This window comes from Rattus norvegicus, chromosome 19 (assembly GCF_021556685.1).
Source record: "Rattus norvegicus strain SHRSP/BbbUtx chromosome 19, alternate assembly SHRSP_T2T, whole genome shotgun sequence".
NCBI lineage: Eukaryota > Metazoa > Chordata > Mammalia > Rodentia > Muridae > Rattus > Rattus norvegicus.
The window spans coordinates 47224215-47248988 of NC_141552.1; the positions used below are offsets into that span (position 1 = coordinate 47224215).

The window sequence follows — 24774 nt, forward strand, 5'->3', positions numbered from 1 at the left end:
TATCTCTGATTTCAAGTTGTGTTACAAATCTATAATAATAAAAACATCTCAGTAGTGACACAAAAGCAGACACCTTAGTCATTGGAATCTAATTGAAGAAGCAGATATAAATCCACAAACTTCATGATAATCAGTAGCCCTCAAAGCCAAATTAATTGAGAAGGAAATCAGGGAAATAACACCCTTTACACTATTAGGTACCTGATTTTTTTTATAAGTAAGCCAGAAATACACACTGTAAAGAAAACGAAGAATGGCTACATGTAAAAGGATCCAAATAGATGTACACCTGCCACCCTGCACAAAACTTAACTCCAAATACACAAAAAGACCTCAATATAAAACGAGACACACTAAACTCAACAAAAATGTCTTGAACTCATTGGCAGAGGACAGACTTTCTGAGGAGCAATAGCACAGGTTCTAAGATGAACAATTAATGAATGGGGGTCTCATGAAACTTAGAACACAACAAAGGACACTGTCATTCAAATTCACAGCCTACAGAACAGGAGAAGATTTTTGCCAACTACACATCCAGCAGAGAGCTAATATCCAAAATATATAAAGAAATAAAAAAGTTAATATGAAGAAAACAAATATCCTGATTAAAAACTGAGTACAGATTTGAACAGAGAACTCTCAAAAATAAAATTAAAGAAATGTTCAACATCCTTAGTAATCATGGAAGTAAGCAATTAAAGCTATTGTGAGATTTTTATCTCATACTCATCAGAATGCTAAAGAATTATAAAACAAATGACAGGTTCATGCTGCCAGGAATGTGGGGTAAGAGAAATACTCATCCATTGATGGTGGGACTGAAACCTGGTATAGCTACTATGAAAATCAGTATAAAAGGTTATGCAGAAAAATGGAAATCAATCTACCTCAAGATCCAGCTACATCATTCTTGGTATCATACCCAAAAGAAGCTTTATCCTACAACAGATTCACTTGCTCAACCCTGTTTATTTATGCTCTATTCATAATAGCTAGAGTGGAAACAATCTAGATGTCTGTTAAGAGATTGATAAAGAAGACACAGATGAGTTACTCCTCAGATGTTTTTTAAAGGAATTTTTAAATTATTTTTTAATTTTATTTTTAAAAAATTTTTAAATAAAATTATGACATTATAAGGTAATTGGAACTAGAAAACAATCATCGAGGTAACACAGACCCAGAAAGACATATATGGCATGTATTTATTTATATGTGAGTGTTAGCAAATAGGTCAATGACAACCAAGTTACAATATGTAGAATCACAGAGCATGGGTATAGAATAAGGGATTGGGGAACAGATAGATTTCATTAAGAAAAAGTAGAATAGATAGTTATGAACGGAAGCAAGAAAAGGAGGATAGCGGACAGAGAGGTAAGAGAAGGGAGGGGGTGATAAAGGAGGGAACATGGAAGCAACAGCTAAAATTAAGGGCCATTTGAGAGGTAGTATGGAAACCAAGTAAAATAGGAGCTTCCTACTATGTATGTATATATGAAAGGAACCTAAATAAAATCACCAAATAATGGAGGAGACCGACCTTAACTGTCATTAAATGATGCTTCCAGTACCAGGAATGAGCTATATCTAATTGAATTGTTGTCTAAAGGCTTCCCATGGGAACCTCCAAACAGCCCATTTGTTGTCAAGAATACAGGTTGCTCGACACAAAATGACAGCGAGGTCTTATGGCTGAAGGAAACACCTCTATAGCTTACTGAACATGGAAAAGTCAAGCTGGTGCCTACATAGAGTCTTTGCTACCAAAACAGATATTTAGAAACCAATTATCCACAATACCTTTGATCTACAATGGCATGCTGCCTGCAAGATATGCTAGCACAACAGTGGCACAGAGCTTGTGGGAGTGACCAACCAATGTCTGATTTCACTTAAGACCCACTCCACAAGGGAGAACCTATACCCAAACTGTTTGGGTGGCCAAGAACCTGAGATAGCCAAGAAGGGTAAAACCAAGTACTACCGTTTTACTAAAAGAACAGGGCAATAAAATAACTCCTAAGGTCATTCTGCTACAGTCGTAGATCAGTTCCTTGCTCTTCCATCATCAAAGAAGCTTTCTTCTGCAGAAGATAGGAAGAAATACAGGGACCCACAGCTAGACAACTTGCAGAGTGAGAGACTTAGGAACATTCAACCCTATGGCATTGTCTCCCTCAAATCTCTTCATTCAGGGTTTAGGGAACACTATCATATAGGAGACAGAAGGGCTGTAAGAGCCAGAGACTATGAAGGGACCAAGAAAACAAGGCTCTGTAGATCAGCATTATTGAAGCATATGTGAACTCACAGAGACTGAGGCAGCATGCACAGGGCATAAACAGCTCTGTACTCGATGGGGTAGTAGAACTGAAAAATGTGGACCCATGCCCCCATCCCTAGCCCAGAAACAACATCCAATTGAAAATAACCTCCAAGGGAATCTCACTGGAAACACAGGTTACTCTTAATGCTATACTGCATGCCCAGCTGTAGATGGCCACCAGAAAAGGAGTTTTGTGCCATCTTTGGAGGATCCTTGTCTCATAAGACCCTGACAAGGTTTACTTTTTAAATTTTATTTTATATTTTACTCATATTTTTTCTTTTACCCACAAGTCCTCTCTCTCTCTCTCTATGTATGTATGTATGTATGTATGTATGTATGTATGTATGTATGTATGTTTTAAAATGGAAGCCAACATTCCATTTTAATATTTTTAGGGGATTCTTGAATGTATGAACAAACTTGTCTCTGCATCTATATATTTCTTATGCCTTTTCTTGAGCTCTCTTTCTTTATTTGTTTGGGTTCTCTCCTTATTCTGATGATAGTTTTGTTCTATCTTGTTTTAGTTTATTATTGTCTTTCAGAAGTTTCATTGTTTTCTAGTGAGAGACAGAAATAGGGGGAGGGTAATCTGGGGAAATAGAGAGGAACTGAGAAGGCCAGAGGGAAGTTTATCAGGATATATTTTATAAGAAAAAAATTTTTTAAAGATTTATTTACGTGTGAATACACTATTGCTGTCTTCAGACACACCAGTAGAGGGCATTGAATCCCAGTACAGATGGTTGTGAGCCACCATGTGGTTGCTCAAAATAGAACTTAGGACCTCTGAAAGAGCATTCAGTGCTCTTAACCATAGAGCCATTCTCCAGACCAAGAAAAATATTTTCAATAAAAGAAAAAAATTAGAGAGAGTACATGCTACTGATATCAGAAATTAAAACGGCACCATCTGTTGTGTTAGAATGATGGCTTGTATCCGGACAGATCACAGCAGGCCAGCACAGTTCTGTGGGAGAGGTTTTTTTGGGGGGAAGGGGGAAAAGAGAAAAGGACGAAGGGGAAGAAAGAAAGAAGGAAAGAGAGGGCGAAGATCGGAGGCTCTGCCTTTTATTTGGGCCTGACATAACCATGAACACCACTGCACACAGGTAAAGGAGGGCAGGTGAATGCTGGAATGTATGAAGGTTGCCATGGCAACAGGCGCTCAGGTCCCTGTTGCCTATGAGTGATGTGATCACTAGATTTGGAGGCTGTAGGCTCAGATATCCACACCATTCCTTTGTATTTTACAAGTATTACAAGGACAAAGAATATTATAAAAAAATAAAAGTACAGTGCTAAGTTATGTTTGTGTGTGCCTGTTTGTGTGTTAAATAAGGGCCTGGGTACCATATAATTCTTGTGAAAGTCAGAGGACATCATTAGATACTGGTCCTGGTTTAAGACAATGTTCCTTATTGCTCACAACTAAGTATATCACGTTAGTTCCAGCTTCCAGGAATTGTCCTGCCTTCATTTTTATCTCACTATGAAAGGATAGGATTATAAATGCATGCAATCCTCCACTGATTTTGTGTCACTTGAGCTGTCTTGTCAGCAGCAAAATCATAGTTCTAACAGGTTCTCTTGAATAACATCTTATGAAAGATGAAAACTATAAAATTCTGAAAAAAATATAGTAAACAAAAATGTAAGTATATGGCAATACAAGAAAACCCCACCTATTTGGAAAGAAATCATACCCTCACAATCTTCTCTAGGAAATATGTTTGTCATAATATAACACACAAAATTGAATCCAAATAAAAATTGGAAAAATGATATAACACAAGGAAATTGTTAATCACTGAACCAAACAGTCAAACAGCTGCAGTGCTTATAGAAGAAACACAAGTTTAGGATACATGAAAATGTTTCTTAAAATCATAAGCCATGTAATCAACTCAGGAGTGATAGGGACGAACAAGAAAAGAAAGCATGATAAATAGAAAGTAAAGTCTATTATCAAACTGGGAAAATTTAAATGTTTAAACTACTAAAAATATAACTTAAAAAGCCAGAAAATTCATGATAATGGCCCATAATGCTAATTTCTCAATGGGCCATAGCTTTGCCAGATATAATGCTCCCACCAGCAAGAATGAGAAGCTTGGTCCACTGTGGAACTGGTAAAGGCTACATGATTATGTTAATATTATCTTCCTTCATTGTCCAGGCAAACAAAAAGCAGTGGAACAGAAAAAAAATGCTTTTAATCCTCATGAAATTATTTTTATAAATATGTAAAAAGTATACCCTTCCTACAACAGAAAATAAACCTATCACTTTCAGCAGCTAAGTCTAAGTTAACATTTACTAGCCAGGTTATCTCATAATTTAATATTGGGAAAAAAGTAGTATTTTCAAAATTTACTTGCATGTTTGCTATAAATTTCACAGTTTTGTTTCTGTATATTATCTCTTAGAAATATGAAGGCAACTCAAGAATTTCCCAGTGGGTTTCTTCCATAAGAGCAAGATTAATTGCATGAGTAAAGATAGGCTTAAGTAATTTATAACTGTCTGTGTGGGACACTGTGCAGTATTTAATTTCTTCCGAAGGATAACAAGCTTAAAGGATAAGGAAAATTAGAGACCTGTGGTTATCTCTCCTTTTTAATGAGTCTTTAAAGATTTTCTAAAATGTTATGTGGAAAGTAAAGAGAAAACAGATTATCAGGCACTATGATAAAATGAATTGGCAGAAATAAAAAACAGATTGTTTTCAGTGGTCCATGGCAAATTGACAGGAGATATTAGTTAAATTGATAACAAATATGAGCTCAACATATTGCATTATCTTGAGGATATAGGGGGAAAGTTCACATAGTGTTGTTCAGGAAATGCATTGAGAAAATCTTCAGAAAGTATACAATAAAGAAAAAAAGAAGGACGGTTTTGTCTAAATCTTAAAAAAAAATGATTTGAGGGCTGTGGGTGTAGCTTGGGAGAGAAGCATGTGCTAGGTATATCTGAGGTCCTGTGACCCTGCCCTAGAACTTCAAAATTAGTGTAATTAAATGGCTGCCCCCCACTCTTAATGACCACTCCATTTTTTAGTTAGAAGTACGTTTTATAAGTATCATATATGCAACATGGTTATAAACTGTCTGAGAGAAACAACTATAGAAAGAAATATTTATTGACCCATAGTATCTGAGAAGCAAAGAACCAGAGGTTGGAAGGGACAAGAACAGAAAGGCTTAGTTTTATATATGGTGGGGAGGGGTTGATGGTTGAGGGAAAGGGTGAGGGAGGATGAGAGGGGAGCAGCAGTGTCAGATCTTCACACTTTAGCAAAGTGGATAAAGAGGACCAGACTGAAACAGGAGAGGGAAACGCCCTTCAGGAGTAGCTGCAGTGGGCCTATGTCGTCCTATTAGGCATGAATCTCTATACTCTACAACTTCTCCAAACAAACATCAGCTAGTGGCCAAGTGTTCAAACACATGAGCCTAGGAGAGACACTTCAGGTTTAGGCCATGACAACTGAGATTATCTTTAATGAACTGTGATTTGCTCATAACACTGTTTTCCTTTAACCCTGAACCATGACTAGAATACTGTGCAGACAGCCAGCTTCTTCTCAACAGCAGCTGCAGCAGCAGCAGCAGCAGCAGGAGATGGGCATTTGTGGTCAACTGTTTTCTACACTTAAATGCAGAAGAATCTTTGGTACAAAGATTAATACTAACCGTCTGGACATAATCATTCCTACAATTCCAGCACTTGGGAGATCAAAGCAAGAGGCCAATACAAAAATCAAGGATAGTCTGGATTAGATTACCTGCCTTAATAAAATTAGGATCAAACAAATATAAATAACTGAGAACACTGGGACTTTTTGTCATCAAGATAGCCTCAGTGAGCTAAATCTGTGTTCAACAAGACTCATGAAAGACCACTTTATATATCTAGGTGTGTCCGTTAATATTTGTGTCATACTTGATTTGTCCATTGCTGTTATTTAAAAAATTATGACAAAAGCAATTTAGAGAAATTGAGTTTAATTTGGTTCCCAGCTTTAAGGCACAAAGATGCAATGTGTGATGCAGGAAAATCAAGGTTGCACAAGGTGGAAGAGGCTGGTCACACTGTACCTACAGTCAGGAGGCAGAGCGATGAATGCTTGTGATCACTCAGTTCATGTTCAACTTTTCCTAACAGTTCAGGTTCCCAGCCTAGAGAATGGTACCATCCAAAGTAGAGGGTCTTCTTAGTTTGACCAATCTAATCAGGACAATGCCTCTCAACAGCACTTCATCATGTTGACAAATAAGTTTAGCCACCATAGTCAGTCTCTGAAACTAGAATTTCCTAGTACAAGTATCATGTTGTTTTAACTTACCCTACACACATTTGATAAAATGTATAAATGAAATCAACATAACAAACTACCACTATGATGATAAAAATATATGATCAAACATGCAGTTTTCATTTTCTTATCCTATTAGCAAGAGCTTACTAGTTCTGCTAAATGCAGCATGTCTCTATGGTTAACAGAAAACCTTACTAAGTGTACCAGATTTTTATCATTATTGTTATTCATGTTATTCATTCACAATACGTTTAATAATGGCTGCTTCTCTTAAGATTTGCGAAAAAAATTTGGAATCTTCCATGAGAATTTTAAAAAGAAAGTTTATGCTTCAGGCTGCAGCAAGCACCATGTTTTATTTACACCACAGTTGAAAATATAAAGGGAATATTTTACCCACTTCCCAGGGGCGGGATACTCAACTGCCTGGCCATCTATGCTGTCTGTCCTGTATCTAGTAAAACAAAATCATTCCCTGTCTTTTCCCATGAGCACAAGATCAATACCCCAAACTAAAAAAAGAAAAAAATAGAAGGGGTTGGATGGAGGGAAAAATGATATAACTATGTTCTAATTTTAAGATTTTGAAAGGGAAAAAAGACTTTAATGTATAATACACACAGACATACATTCACACACACACACACACACACACACACACACACACACACTTTCTTCAAAAGGGGCTTATTTTACTACAATGAAACAAAACGAATTTTGTTTCAAAATAACTGGCCAACAGAATAACTGAATTCATGATGTCATATGATCCATTCAAAGGCTGACTGATGAAAACATGAATATTAATATTCTGAATAAATATAGAACTTTGTATAAATGATACGTTTTTATTGAAGAAATTTTCATGTAATATGTTTTATTAGAATTTTTCCCCTCCCCTAGTTCCTTCCCAGTTCTTCCCAGATTCTCCCAATCCCCCTACTCAAATTTTGTGTTCTCTCTCTCTCTCTCTCTCTCTCTCTCTCTCTCTCTCTAAAGCAAACCAAAAAAAAAAAAAAACCTCCAAACAAACAAACAAAAGAAGGAAGAAGCCATACACATCTGATAAAACAAAATCATTCCCTATGTGTATCCCCATAGTACTAGGTCAATGTCACAAAGTAAAGAATATTGAGCGATGATGTGGAAGGGGATCCGCAGAAGGAGAAAATGACATAATATTTTATTTTTAAATGTTTTAAAAGAAAAAAGGACTCTCATATACAACAACAAAAATGTTAAGAAAACATCTTGTGTATTGCAGGGATGCATCACCTGTCAAAAAGCAAAAACCAAACCTATGGCCTATATGAAAGGGTAGAATAGAAGTTAGGACATCTGAGAGGAAGGAAGAAATCTGGAGTTGAGCTCAGCATGGGAGCTTTTCCCCAGAAGGTGTGAGCAGACGGATGCATGGCACCAGAGCACAGGTCACCACAATGGGAAGGAATGTAGATTAGAATAATTGGTTTAATGTAAGCTGTGATCCAGTCAGAGAAGAACCTAGCTATATGGCCAAGGTATCTATAAATGTGTTTTGAGTCTGAGTCTTATTTCTGAAAGCATGGGGCTGGAAGGAAGAATCAGATCAAACTTCTACATGAAGAAAACCATAAAAATGGACATGAAAATAAACAAAGATGAATAAGACAGAAAAAAAATGTCCAAACAAAGCAAAACGAGACAAAAGCTATAAAAAGCTGGGCTCGCAATTCACAACTAATAATATCTTTCACTTAAAATATGTGAAGACTTAAGTATTATTTTCCTGGACAATACATTATGTACATATGACAGAAATAAAGTGAACAATCCAACAACACCCCTGGAAAATCCTTGCATCCCTGAACAATGCATCATCATCTCTAAAGAACTCCAGGCTAAAAAGGAAAAGTACAAAGTGCTTTGTCTTTGAATTAAAATAAAAACATAATATATTAACATGTTAATTTTAAATATGTAAGCCAGAATAAAAATACCGTTCAAATCAAAAAGCCTTTTGCCTTAGGAATGTAGAAAAAGGAAAGAAAGCCTAAAATGTACCGGTGAGAAAAATAACATTAAAAATAGCAAAAACCAAAAAGCCAAACAAACAGCCCACCTAGTGGTGGTGACTGATGTATACCTTGAATCTCAACACTTGGGAGGTAGAGGTAGATCAATATTTGAGTGTGAGGCCATCCTTGACTACAGAGGAAGTTGCAGGATAGTGAAGGCTATGTGAAGAAACCATCTCAAAACAAAGAACCAGAAACTTAAATTCAAAAAGAAAAAAAAATCATATAAAAGAAAAGAGTCGATTCTTAGAAATGGTAAAATCTGAACCTAAAGAGACACAAATGTCTAACATCAGGTTAGAAGCGGATGTTACTACATTTTTCAGATTTTAACATTTAATTTGTATATAAACATGAGCCCACAAAAATTCCAGTCTCTCAAATCCAATGGAGAATTCCTTGTAACATTTAGAGAGAGGTGATGTGATTCCACTAAACACTTTCAGATATTTCCTCAGAATAAAAACATTTCTCAGTTTGCTACCTGGCTGAGAATTTTTCCACTATGAAAACAAGGCAAAGGGATTAAAAGACAACCATAGAAAATCATTTCTCGTGAATATAGCTTTCAAAAATTCATATAAGCTTAGCAATCTAAAGCCAGCAACAGAATCCAAGGGAATAGTATATGATGCATAGTGGGACATATTCCAAAGATACTAGTTCAATTTAACTACTAACCTTAAGATTCTCGCAAGAGTTACTGATTGAAAATTCAGGAAATTCATTGTGTCTAGAAGTGAAAGCTCCTAGTATAAACATTTATACCCAGACTCCTACCATTGCCACCAACAGAAACACAGCTGAACAGCCCTCAGACTCTACTAAAGAATGAGCAGAAACCCTGTATTGTACAAGAGCCTGGATGGTCCTGTAGAAGAAGAAAGGAAAAATGAGTTTCTTTCCCTCCAGCTCCCACAGTTGAGACCAGCTCAGAAGCAAGAGGAAGTCACAGAAGGAAAAGGGTAAGTATGAGATGCCAGAAGTCCCCTCCACCACTACCATGCACACCACAGTAGCCTTCACAGGCTAGAGCCCTGCTTGGGAAGCTCTCCAGAGCCAATTTGGTCAATGTCTTGCAGAAAAATGGCAGAATACCTTTACTTTATTTTTCCTGGTGAAAATGGAGCAGTTCTTAGTGTCAAGGAGTTGTCACTGCCTCCTTCCAGCCCTAAAATCCAATTGTCACTGTACTAGGCCCAACCAGCATCATTTCTCCTGCCCCTGGGGTCAAAAATTTACATAGTTGCTCAGTCCCTCTAACCACTGCACTCTCACCTTTGGATTGGGCTAAATCGTGTTCTAGGCATTGTCATGTGTGACATCTCACTGAGCTCAAAGTCTTTCATATTGCTACTGTGTCACATTTAATTTATTTATTTATTCACTTTACAACCCAACATCAGCCCTTCTACTCTTCCCAGAACCCCTTCACACAAGTCCTCCCCCATTCTAACTTTGTTCTCTGTTTTGAGAAGGGAAAGCCCTTTCTAGGTGTCATCTAACCCCCCTCACAAATTTACAAAATCAGTAATGAGTTGGGAGATATAACAATGGACACTGAGGAGAAAAGTTTTAGAGAGGCAGAGGACGCCGGAGCAAGGAGGAGGGAGCAGAGAGACTATGACGGCAGATGTTAAGATTCCTCTCTGCACTTATTACAGGTTGTTATGACTATTCTTTTTTTTTTTTTGATTCTTTTTTTCGTAGCTGGGGACCGAACCCATGGCCTTGCGCTTCCTAGGTAAGCGCTCTACCACTGAGCTAAATCCCCAGCCCCTGTTATGACTATTCTTAAGGGATGGATGTGTACAGGATTTTGTGTTGTCTAATTGAGCAAATTATATCTTATCAATTGGATCAGAGGATATTGTGTGATGTGGTCTTTCATGTGGTGACTTAATTGAGTTCAGGAGAGTGTGTGGTGGCTGGATGCACTGGTCCACCACGGAATTGGGATGTATAAGCCTGGCATGGTGGAAACCAGGCAAGAGAGCTATAAGTGAGGGCTGGGTAGGCCGACAGGGTGCTGTATTGGAATGGCTCTCGGACAGCGGGTCAGAAAGAATATGAGGGCAGCGTGGAGCTGCTGAGATAAATTAGCCCTACTTCCAATGGCCCATCAGAGCCAGAACTAGTGAGAGAGCATGACCCGCAGAACCGGTTCCCAGTTCTGCCCTTTTATATTTTTACCACAAGAGGTTAGTTGGCTGAAGAAAGAAAAGAGATACAAAAACACATTGAGGAGCATCAAAATAGTATCCAAACAATTCCTAAAGGAAAAGACAGAAGGCATTATGATGCCTCTGTTTTTTTAGTGATGAACTTAGTGCAAATGCTGAAATTTTTCGATATTAACACGGTCTATAGCAATCATACTTCTTTTGGAAAAGTGGTAATAAGCATCTAAAGGTGGATTGAAATGTAAAAGTTTAAAACAGGGATTTGTGTTCCCTAGTTAATTTATTACACCCTCCTATAGAAGGCCTAGTAAGATTGTTTTAAATGGATAAATTAAGTATTACTCCATAAGCATTTACACAGTCAATTTTAAAGAAGGGAGCAAGATGAATCACATAATTAACACAAAAGTCATATACTGTGAACCAGAGTTTTCAAAAGCTTACTGGGAAATTCAACTTAAACACCACTAATAATCCAGACATGTATTCAGCAGTTAAACTAATCTCAGGAGGGGCTGATGAGATGGCACAGCTGTTGAGACCACTAGCTGATCTCCCAGAGTCTTGAGTTCAATTCCTAGCACCCACATGACATTTTCATCAGCACATGCAAATAGAGCACTCATTCATAAATAAATCTTTTTTTTTTTAAAAAAAGGACATTGACTGCTCTTCCAAAGGATCCAGGTTTGAATCTCAGCACCCACCTGGCAGTTCATTACCATAATTTCAGTTCCAGAGGATCTGACATCCTTACACAGACATCCATGAAAGCAGAACACATATATTTGTTTAAAATAAAATCTCAGTCTACTCTTTTGTCTTTCTTCTTCTTGAGCTTCATATGTTCTATGAGTTGTATCATCTGTATTCTCAACTCTTTCTCTAATATCCACTTATCAGTGAGCACGTACCATGTGTGTTCTTTTGTGACTGGGTACTCCACTCAGGATGCTACTTTCTAGCTTCACCCATTTGCCTGCAAATTCCATGAAGTCATTGTTTTTAACAGCTGAATAGTACTCCACTGTATAAATGTACCATCTTTTCTGCATCCATTCCTCTGTTTTGGGACATCTGGGTTGTTTGCATCTTCTAGCTATTATAAATAAGGCTGCTGTGAACATGGTAGAGCATGTGTCCTTGCTATATGTTGGAGCATCTTTTGGGTATATGCCCAGGAGTGGTATAACTGGATCCTCAGGTAGTTTTGTGTCCAATTTTCTGAGAAACTGCCAGACTGATTTCCAGAGTAGTTGTACCAGCTTGCAATTCCACCAACAATGGAATTTTTTCTCCACATCCTCACCAGAGTTTGCTGTCACCTGAGTTTTTGATTTTAGCCATTCTGAATGGTGTGAGGTGGAATCTCAGGGTTGTTTTAATTTGCATTTCTCTGATGCCTAAGGATGTTGAACATTTCTTTAGGTGTTTCTCAGCCATTCAATATTCCTGAGTCGAGAATTCTTTGTTTAGCTTTATACCCCAGTTTTAATAGTATTATTTGGTTTTCTGGACTCCAACTTCTTGAGTTCTTTGTATATATTGGATATTAGCTCTCTATCAGATATAGAGGTAAAAAAACCTTTTCCAATCTGCAGGTTGCTGTTTTGAGGGGGAACAAAATAATCACCAGAGGTAGAGGTGATAGAGCAATCTGAGAGGGAGAGAGGAGGAGGAGGGAAAGGGGGAGCAGGATCAGGTGTGGGAGGAGACAGAATTGGGAAGAAGTACAGAGAGTCAAGAAATGGAATGAAGGTGTGTAGAAGTAGGGAACGGTGAACTGGGATTGGTCACCAGAAAGTCCCAGATGCTAGGAAAGCAAGAGGCTCCAAGGACCCAACAGAGATGACATTAGCTGAAATACCCTACAAATAGGAAAGAGAACCTGTAGAGAACATATCCAGAGGTTAGGTATGGCTCTGATTGAGGGATGGACCACTTACCTATCTCAAAAATATTAACCCAAAATTGCCCCCTGTCTAAAGAAAATGCAGGGACAAAGAGTGGAGCAGAGACTGAAGGAAAGTCATGCAGAGACTGTACCACTTGGGGATCCAACCCATATGCAGCCATGAAACGCAGTCACTATTGCTGATGCCAAGAAGCACTTGCTGACAGGAGCCTGGTATAGGTATCCTCTGAGAGGCTCTGTTAGAGTCTGACCAATTCAGAAGAGGATGTTCAAAACCAGTCATTGGTCTGAGCACAGGGACCCCAATGGAGGAGTTAGGAGAAGGACTGAAGTAGCTGAAGGGGATTGATACCCCATAGAAAGAACAACAATATCAACCAACCAAAACCCCTGGATCTCCCAGGAACTAAACCACCAACCAAAGAGTACACATGGCTCTAGCTGCATATGTAGTAGAGGATATCCTTATCTGGCATCACTGGGAGAGGAGGCCTTTGGTCCTGTGGAGGCTTGATGTACCAGCATAGCGGGATACTAGGCTGGTGAGATGGGAGTGGGTAGGTGGATGGGGGAGCACCCTCATAGAAACAAGGGCAAGGAGTATGGGGTAGGGGGTTTGCAGAGGGGAAACTAGGAAGGGGATATTTGAAATATAAATAAATAAAATAACCAATAAAAATATCTCAGTCATCCCCCAAAATGTGAAACTATTACATTAAATAAAACCACCAAAGACTATGAAAAGAACTTCTCTAATGCAGTACAATGTTTACTAAATAATAATAACTATGTAAGCAGAATATACCAAAGAGCAAAACTCAAAAAACCTCCTAAATTGAAAGCAATATATACAAACAGAGATCAGTGTGCTTACATGACCAATACCAGTAAGTATGAGACACACACACAGACAGACTTGACTCATATAGAAGGAAATCAAGAGCCAGGGAAAAACTAAGGCATAAAATGTTGACTCTGACCTCCAGGATTGCCCTTCCCTGCTCTCAAAGGTTTTGCTTTAAGTGCCAAGTCTGTTAAAATTGGTAGTCCTGCAGCATGAAAAGTTTCACTTGTTTAAAAGATAGAAAAACATCTGAGCAGCTAATTTTCTCTTATTATATAATTGTTACATATAATATTTATATTTCATTATAGTTTTTTACTTTATTAACATACTGAGTTTATTTCACATGTATATTTGTCTCCCTACCATTTCCACATCTGACCACCACTACTACTATGTCCTATCATAGCATTCCATACATACTTAAAACCAAGTAAAGGGTGAAGTTCCATCCTTGAAAACTAAACAGGTATTTTAGACAACACATTTTTGGCAATTGAACCTGGACAACCTTTATCAAACACAGTAGGGAAAGTTCTCACTTTGCATCATAAAAAGGACAGCCAGATAGCAACTATTACAGAAGTGAAGTAAGACAGAATTATTTCAAACTGTTTAAACCATTTTCTTAAAGAGACCTCCTCCACTGCCAGAGATCTTGAATAGCCTCCTGATCAGTCATCCGGAAACAATTCTTCACATAATTAATGAACTTGACCTCCACTTTGGGAAGAGAACCACCTTTTTCTATACTTGCTTGCATTTTTGCCTTAATGTCTTCTACAGAACTAGGTCCTTTGGGTGTTTGGGGAGTTTTTTCCTGTTTTTTGAAGGACTCTTGACCCTTTAACCTTGGTGTTGATGGTTTTAAATCTTTCCCATTTTGGTTTGATTTTTGTGCATTTTTGGCTGGGGTATCTCATACAGATTTCTTCACTGGAACCTTTTCTTCAGTTTCCTCTTCATCAAAATCATCATCCTCATCTTCATCATCCTCATCATCATCTTCATCAAGCTTTACTTTTTTTCTGTGGGACTTTGTTACCACATCCGGGAACAGATCTCTTTCCAGACATGCCTAACAGTTTTACATCTTCCTCATCTTCGTCTTCTGACTCTGCATCTTCCTCTACAGCTACTAGGTGCTGTCCACTTATGTGCACAAGCCCTGAACCACACATCAACCTCAAGACGACAGGTGGTGTAATTTCGAAGCCCCCAAGGGAACCTGTTGGTTGTACAGACATTTTCAAAGTTGCCAGTGTACTTTAATTGGGCTGCCTTCATAGTTCATTGCTTCTGCCTCTACGATGTGTAACTCATCTTTTGCCCCTGCTCCTAAACTGACCGTTCTTAATGATAACTGGTGCTCATTTTCATCATTTATCCACTTTAAAGTGATAGTCTTTGTCAGCCTTTAGCTCACAACCAAAAAGGTAGTTCTGAGGCCTAAGAGGGCCCATGTCCATGTCCATCCAGTCTTCCATGAGGTGGAGGCGCGCACTTCAGTGTGTGAGAAGCCGGACGGAAAACAGCTACCTACTGTTCTGCAGAATGGAATCACACAGGACGGAATCACGCCAAGGATCATTATATTTTATAATTATATAATAACGCATATTGTATATAGCATTATATAATTAAATAATTTTATATAAAATATGTGTGCTTGCATAATATATAATGTAAATATATAAATATATATTTATACAAATAAACTCATAAATAAAATATATTTTGAATAATATATACTTAATATATTTTAATAATATATACATATGCATATAAATATATATTTAATTTATATTATACATAATGTAAATTCACTCATAAATTTATGTATATTATATTATATAATATTATATGGTGGTACATTCATCTTGCACTATTCTTTATATATGACATTATATATAACTTATTCATAAATATATATTATATAATTACATATAATATATACGATTTGTGTAATTATTATAGAATAAATTCAAACTATTTTATGTAACACTCCTGTTACAGACAAATTAGTTGGGTGTCCTCAATATTTTGAAATCTGAATCAGAGTCAAAATTTAGTAACAAGGTTGGGGATTTAGCTCAGTGGTAGAGCACTTGCCTAGCAAGCGCTGAGGCCCTGGGTTCGGTCCCCAGCTCCAAAAAAAAAAAAAAAAATTAAAAAAAATTAGTAACAAAATGTAGAAACATTTAGTAATTAATTTATAGGTTGCAGAAATATAAATCCGACCTATAGAAACTAGTTGTCCTTATACATGTGAAGTACCAGGCTAGGAGATTATGATCCATCATAGATAAAACAGTTAATCTAATCGACAGCTAATATAAGAAATAAGCATAAAGTACATGGAAATTTCTGTTGGTATTCTACTTCGGGCACAACAAGAATAGTTCAGTGGGAGTGTGAACCCTTGCCTACTACCTTCAAACTGTTCCCAGATATTTATTCCACAGAGCAGCCTTGACTGTAGTGAAATGGAAAGATTCTAACTATCTAAAGCAGCGTTATACCCCTATTCTGAAAGGTCGGTTATGAGCACACATTCAGATGAGTATAAGATAACTGATGTCTCTGCATTCAACAGAATAAGGCACACAAGAAGGAAGCTCTGTGGGGAGGTTCATATCACATTTGCCTCAGCAGATCAGATGTGGCATGTGGAAACAGTGTATGTATGTATGTATGTATGTATGTATATATATATAATATACATATTATATATATTATATGTATATATAATATACATATTATATATATTATATATGTATATATATTGGCTGTGAGGTCAAATGAAAAAGAGAATCAGGAAGAAAAACAACAAAACAATGTTTTACAATCACTCTCCTAATTTTTATAATAAAATATATGATACACATTTTACTATTACTATTCCCACCATTTCAGGCAGTGATTCTTCGTTTTCCATCTTGAAGCAACTCAGGGAAACTACCCCTCTACCATCTACCTACTTGATTATGTCTGCCCTGTGTGCTCAGAGAAGTGTGATTACAGGATTTGTCTCTGTACCTGACTTCTATCATTTAGCATCCTTTCTTCAACATTCTCTATGTTATAGCACATGTCAGATGGGATGACATAGTGTGGTGTGTGTATAACTTGATGTGTGTTCACGTTTTAGCTATCACAAATGTTGCTATGAACATGAGGTTGTTTCATATCTCTAAGACTCAGATTTCAATTCTTTTGAATAAAGTCAGAAATGAAAATTCTAGATCAGTTGGTAAAATTGCATTTTGCTATGTATGAGCATGTATACATGATGATGTATAATAGCACTTAGTGCAGTGTAAGACAAAAAGAGGATAGGAAATTTGGAAGCTATGGTGTGGGATCTGGGAGTAGTGGAAGGGGAGAGTAACATTTCTCAAATACAAGAATAAAAAAATATCCACTATTCTTATGAACCTTTGTTTATATCAATCTGTATTAGAAAATGTCAAAGTAAAGAAACATAATATTCCTTTGATTTCTTTTCAGAGTTGAAAGTAATTGGGAAAAATGGAAGAAAGTTACAGTAAATTTCTAATTAGTAGCAACAAGAAATCTTTTAAAAAAGACAGATAGCTGACAAATATTTATGCTAAAGTAAAGATACATGTGACACTGTGTATCGTTTCTGGAACAAGAAAAATCCACTGCAGAAAACCAAGCTTTATCGAGTCTTGGATTAGGCTCAATGAAAGCAAGGAACTACTAAGAAGCAAATCGCTAAGACTTTACACTCCTCTTTTTAAAAAGTATTAGAAATGTAGAAGTAATAGTCCTACTCTATAAAATCAGGTAATTTAATAAGCTTTATGTGTTATATATGCATCATCAGCACTTTACATAAATTATACTTAGAATAGAGTGTGTGTGTGTGTGTGTGTGTGTGTGTGTGTGTGTGTATCAGTAGTATCAGTAGTTGACTTAAAGAATTGCCCTCTGCCCTTCCGGTCTGAATCAGTGTCCTGAGCTCACTTGGGCGCTGGCTCCACACCCAGTCCCACAACACCCAGAGGAAGCTAGACTCTGAGGTGCTCCAACACACCCAGGATCAGAGATGAAGAAGTCACAACATCTGCCCCAACACCCTGAGTAACTGGGTCCCTCAGGATATAGGGAAGCAGGAACCTCCACCTGGGGTTCCTTCTGTTAGCCTTCTGTCTAAGCTCTACCCCCAGAGTTAACTAACAACAGCCAGGTATGCTCTACTCCACAGTTTCCTGGCAAAAGCCAGATATGTCTGACACTATAAAAGGGACTGCTTGCCCCTCCTCACTCTCTTGCTCCCTCTTGCTCTTGTCCTTCCTCTTGCTCTCTTGCTCTTCCTCTTGCTCTCTTGCTCTTACCCTCTTTCCCTTTTGTCCCTTCTCTCCCCATTCCCATACCCATTTCTCTCCACATGTTCATGGCTGACCTCTACTCTTCTCTTTCTCTACTTCCCCTTTTCTCTCTTCCTCTCTTTTCCCTCTCTTACCCCACCCCCTTGTCTCCATCTTTCCAATAAACTTCCTCCACATGAGACCATGTTGACCTGGTGTGGTTTGTCCAGACCTGAATCATGATTTCCATCCCAATACCTTCCAGTTTAAACCTCCACCCAGAGTAGCTGACTCTTCCCCCACTCCTACAACACACAGAGGGAAATCTAATCCCCGGTGCTCTTAAATGCCCGGTATTGACTTCTAGGAAATCAGACACAATCAGGAGCACTGGAGCTCTGACACACTGAAGATCACAGTGAGGTTACAACATTTTTCCCAGGCAGGTAGAATTGAAGACCCAGAAAGGAACCCACACACCTACGGTCACTTGATCTTTGACAAAGGAGCTGATACCATCCAGTGGAAAAAAGACAGCATTTTCAACAAATGGTTCTGGTTCAACTGGCAATTACCATGGAGAAGATGCAAATGGATCCATTCTTATCACCTTGTATAAATCAAGTCTAAGTGGATCAAGGATATCTAATAAAATGAGATACACTGATATTAATAGAAGAGAAAGTGGGCAAGAACCTCAAACACATGGGCAGCAAGGAAAATTTCCTAAACAGAACACAAATGGCTTATGCTCCAAGACAAGAATCAACAAATGGGAACTCACAAAACTGAAAGGCAAAGGACATCAATAAGACAAAATGGCAAACAACAGAATCCTTACCAATTCAATATCCCATCGAGGGCTAATATCTAATATATACAAAGGACTCAAGAAGATAGACTCCAGAGAATCAAATAATTCTATTAAAAAATGGGCTACAGAGCTAAATAAAGGATTTTTAAGTGAGGAACATCGAGTGGCAAAGAAGCACCTAAAGTCATGTTCAACATTCTTAGTCAATAGAAACCAATACAACCTCAAGATTCTACTTCACACCAGTCAGAATAGCTAAGAACAAGAACTCAGGTGACAGCAAATCCTGGGGAGGATGTGGAGAAAGAGGAACACTCCTCCATTGTTGGAGGTATTGCAAGCTGGTACAACCTCTCTGGAAATCAGTCTGATGGTTCCTCAGAAAACTGGACATCAGTAACCAGCTATACCACTCCTAGGCATATACCCAAAAGATGTTCCAACATACAACAAGGATACAAGCTCTACTATGTTCATAGCAGTCTTATTTATAATAGAAGCTTGAAAGAACCCAGATGTCTGTCAACAGTGGAATGGACACAGAAAATGTGGTACATTTACACAATAAGTACTACTCAGCTATTGAAAACACACAAATTTTTTTTGGCAAATGAATGGAACTCACCATCCCGAGTGAGGTAACCTAGTCACAAAAAAACACACATGGTATGCATTCACCGATAAGTGGTTATTAGCCCCAAAGCTGGAAATACTCTACATACAGTTCACAGACCATATGAAACTCAAAAAGAAGGAAGACCAAAAGGTGGATGCATCAGTCCTTCTTAGAACAGGGAACAAAATACTCACAGGCGGAATTATAGGGACAAAGAGTGGAGCAGAGACTGAAGGAAAGGCCATCCAGAGACTGCTCAACCTAGGGATACATTCCATATGCAGCCACCAAACCCAGTCGCTATTGCTGATACTAGGAAGTGATTACTGACAGGAGCCTAATATAGCTGTCTCCTAAAAGGCTCTGCCAGAGCCTTACTGATACAGATTAAGATCCTTCAGCTAACCATCAGACTGAGCACAGGTAACCCAATGGAGGAGTTAGAGAGAGGACTAAAGTAGCCGAAGGGGTTTGCAACCCCACAGGAAGAACCGACCAGAACCCCTAGAGCTCTGAGGAACTAAACCACCAACCAAAGAGTACACATGGGGATGTCCCATGACTACAGCTTCATATGTAACAGAGTATGGCACTGTCTGGCATGAATAGGAGGAGAAGCCCTTGGTTCTGTGAAGGCTCATTTCCCAAGTGTAGGGGAATGCCAGAGTGTTGAGTTGGGAGTAGGAGGTTTGGAGGGGGTCATGCTCCTAGAAGAAGGGATAGGGGCAATGGGAACAGGGGAAACGGGGCAAGAGGATAACATTTGAAATGTAAATACATAAACTATCCAATAAAAAAGGCTTGCTAAACAGATTACAGTTGCAGGAACTCACTCGTTTGCATACTTAAAAATCCCATAAAATACAAAACCAGAAGCCATAATTTTTGCACAACATGACTGTAGGGTAAATATAAAAATAAAAAGATAAAAGATAAAATTAAAAGAATAAAATCAAAAGCCCTGACATGACATTATGAGACTTGACACTCCAAAGATGTTCTTGAGTTCATTTTCTGCTGTTCATCTGTTGCTAGATCCTTATCCTTATCCTTAAGAGTAGTTTGTTTCGGGGCTGGGGATTTGGCTCAGTGGTAGAGCACTTACCTAGGAAGCGCAAGGCCCTGGGTTCGGTCCCCAGCTCCAAAAAAAAAAAAAAAAAAAAAAAAAAAAAGAGTAGTTTGTTTCCTAAGAGTGAGCCCCTTGGAGAAAGCCAAATTTTCACTCGCAAGTGGAGATACCTTCTGGGTTAGGGAATGGAGGCTTGTGTCCACTTTTCCTTTAGCTCTAAGACTCTAGTGAAGATGCCTGCAGGCCCTCTGCATGCTGCCTCAGTATCTGTGATAATCATGCTGTGTTTAGAAGACCTGTCTCCTTGGTGTTCGCCATTTATCCTCTTTTCAGGAAATGCAGGGATGGGGGATGGAGCAGAGACTGGGAGAATGGCCAACCAATAACTGACCCAACACCAGACCCATCCCATGGGCAAGCACCAATCCCTGATACTATTAATGATGCTCTGTTACGCTGGCAGACAGGAGCATGTTTCCTCTGAGAGGCTCCACTCAGCAGCTAACTCAGACAGATACAGGAACCCGCTGCCAAACAGTAGATGGAGCTCTGGGACTCTTATGAAGAGGTGGGGAACAACTGAGAAAGCTGAAGGAGTAGCAACTCCACAGGATGGCCGTTCCTTCTGGCTCTTCCACTGTTTCTAGCACCTCTTCTGCTGGCTTTCCTGAACTCTGAGTGGGAGATTCAGATTTGATAAAGAAGGAAACCTCTTCTAGGGCTGGATGTTCAGAGATCTTTCTCTCCCTGTCTCTCTGTATCTCTCTCTGTATCTCTCTCTCTCTCTCTCTCTCTCTCTCTCTCTCTCTCTCTCTCTCTCTCTCTCTGCATATTGTCTGGCTGTGTTCATCTTAGTCTTGAGACTGGGTCTCTCACTGAACCTGGAGAAGCAAGTTTCTGCTAGTCTAACTGCTCAGCAGCAAGGAATCTGCCTCTCTGCATCCCAGCACTGGGGCAGCAGATACCCATCCAGCTTTATGTGGGTGCTTGGTATGTAACCTCATATCCTCATGCTGTGCAGAAGGCTATTTACCCGCCATTTCCTCAGTATCCTTAAATATTTGAGCATAATATTAATACTTTATGTCCATGCTAGGTAAAGTTCATGATTTGTCAGCTCTGATGATGGGCCTGGGATTCAATTCTTCTAGCACGAGCTCAAGTGGAATCAGTGTTCTAATAAGAGCACATGCTGAGAGCATGTGGGAAGGTCCTCACAGGCTGCATGGTTAGTGAAAGAAAAGACCTTCTTCAGAAGCCAAAAGCAGAATAATGACCTCCCTCAGTAAGACTAATGGGAACTCAATGTGAAAGACAGTAACTTGCCCACTGTCTCACTGTACAGGTGAGGCATGGCTGACTAAAGACATGGGAGGGAGGGAAGAAGTATTTGAAGAACAGGTGCTAAGAAAAACCGTCCATTTCTTCCCAGCTCTACAACAGCCACCCCTAAGAACAGTACACTGAAGTTAAGTTTCAATAAAGCAACAGGAATGCCCACCACTTGCTTGAACATCTGCCTTTGCCTGTTTATCTAGCATGTGCCTTTTAACAGCTTCTCTGCTTGGATCCCATTAGTTATCATGGAAACAATGACTCCAGTGAGAATGAGAATAGAGACATAAGTATTTTCAACTGAGGCAAAGTGCCACAAATTGCATTCAATTCTCAGAGCTGAGTTTATACCACAGTTGGAGAGCAGCAAAATTAAATCAGAAATTAGAGTGCTGAATTATTCTGGATTCTACTCTAGGAGGCAGTCTGCTTGTCTCGGCAGGAGAATCTATGAATCTGAGCTGCAGAAATGATTAGGTAATGAATACCACACTGGGAGAAAATGGATTTGTAGGAAGCAGGGATAAATAAAACTCTCCCATCCCTTTGCTACAGATTTCAAATATCCCTTTGGTGTGAGGTCCTGGAATCACTGGATTCCGAATCAGTTAAAACTTACAGAAATAGCACAATTTCAATCATTTATCGCCTACCGCTACTTAGGAAAAATAAGAAAAGTCACATTAGAAATTCACTTATACATACATGAAAGATGAAAACTGCTAAACTCAAAATGCCCAGTAACAATTTAAACCTTATTCTTTAAGTCATGAAGAGAAATGATGATCAAATAGAGAAATACACAATAAACACAATAAGCTGTTTGAAACAAGTACATCTTAATGCCACTATTAGCCATAATTGGGTTTTGGAAGGAAACAGAAGCTGGATGCAATATAGGTAATTAAAGAACAAGCTTTTGTTAACACTAGCAATCAAGAGGTTGTGATTTTTACAGACTCTGAATGCACTGTGGTGCCCTGAAACTAGTCCATTTTTAAATAAATAGTGTGTCTCTCTTTCCAACACTAAGGTATAATCTTGCGTAATAAGGAAGTTATTTTCTATTCAAACTATTTACTATCCATTCACAGCAAAGAGGAGCACTTTCAGAATCCCAAATTACCACAGAAATCTTACTCTTAATCCTGAGGAAAAAAACCCATTATGAAAAATTATGATAACTGAATTACAAGTCCCTAAAGATGGAATTATTGTAACTATTATCTCAACAGTAAACATATAAACTTTTTTTCACTTTAACATGAATCCATTGTTCTGTTTAAGATGCCTATAACATTTTGGCTAGGTAAGTTAGAGCAAATACCATATTTGAAATATGATAGCAGGGAACCAAATTAAAATCATAATGAATATAAAAGAATGATTACTATTACCACATCAGATGTTCAGCATTTCTAGATAAATAAACATACTTGGTTCTTAGAAAAGATTAAGAAGTAAAACATGAAAATTACCCCAGGAGATCCACAAAGTATGATCCACGAAGCAAGATCCTTCCTGGTCCCAAATTAAACTATTTTATGTAATAAGATTTTGTATATTTCAGTCATGTCTAGAATTAGTCTGCAGACTTGGCTGAGGTCTCAACACTTGGAAGTCCCCTTCAAAAGCCTATACCAGGTCTGTCTAGTTTTCCTATTTTGACAGAGCGGTATATTAACAAAAAAGTTCTTGTGTGAGAGGAATGAACCAATACAAGGTTCATGAAATGATGCATTTGTGTGAGGTAAGAGTCTCTCAGGACCTAAGGTCAGACACATGCAAGTATAGGACTTTTTGGCAAATTTCTTCAGCATATATCACTGTTTACTAAAATAGAAAGAAATAGAGTTTGGACAGATAGCTCAATGATTAAGACTGCTGGCTACTCCTCCAAAGTATCCAGATTTGATTCAAGGATTCCACATCTCAACTCACAATTGTTCACAATTCCAGTTCCAGGGTATCTGATACCTGTTGTCTCCATAGACATCAAACATATACCCAGTATATAGGCAAAAACTAATATACATAAAATATTAAAATAAATATTTACAATTTTAAATTAGAAAAATATCAACTCGTACATGGTTGTTTGGGGATAATTAGACAAACACACAGGTATAAGTTACTTAATATACAGTAAGATCAACTATATACAATTATTATTGCTTCAGATGAAAGAAAAACACATGAAAAGCCAATGGCATATATTGAAAGAACATACAGAAGGGGGTGGAAATAATCAACAAGGGTTTTATATGTATTAAATATGTAAGAAGATAGGGAAAAGTTTTGGCTGGTGTCCATAAGATATAGATTTCTGGCCTAGGTAATGGCTAGTATTAGACACTGGAGATTGTTACATGTTGTTCTCCAAACTTCTATACTATAGCTATCTCATCCATTCTTAGTATAGCACTTCTCCATAACACAGACCTATATTATTATGATACATTGAAAAATATGTCAGTCTAGGTGTCAAGTTACAGGATATGATTATACATCGAGATAAGGAAGTTCTCCCCATTAAACACAAACATGTATCAGCTTTGTGGACCCTGGAGAGACTATAACATTCTTGGCCTCTAGAAATCTGCATCTTTGGACTACCAAGAGACATTTTTGAGAAATGTCATGGTAAACAAGTGGCAGAAAATAAAGAAGTAGTACTGAGTCTGCTTCAGTGAGCTGAGGACATAACAGAGGCACAACTCTCTTACACAAGAGATTCAATGATAGAGAAGCCTCAGAAGATAATGAGAATGAGAAACTCCTTGTAGTCAATCAATTCTGGTTACCACCAGAGATAACACATTAAAGTTGTTACATTTTGGATTTCACATGTTCACCAAAGGCCAACCTCTTAAAAGACTTAGTCTCAGCTCAGACACTATTGGTTACTGATGGATTCTTTAGGAAACACAGCCTAATCAAGGAAG

The 24774-nt window shown here is 38.1% G+C and overlaps 1 protein-coding gene and 1 pseudogene across 1 annotated transcript in view; both read right to left on the reverse strand.

Annotated features, from left to right (window-relative positions):
* Positions 1 to 24774, reverse strand: part of Cdh7l1 (cadherin 7 like 1) — a 361963-nt gene that overhangs the window by 119920 nt on the left and 217269 nt on the right.
* Npm1-ps15 (nucleophosmin 1, pseudogene 15) lies at positions 14287 to 15145 on the reverse strand (annotated as a pseudogene).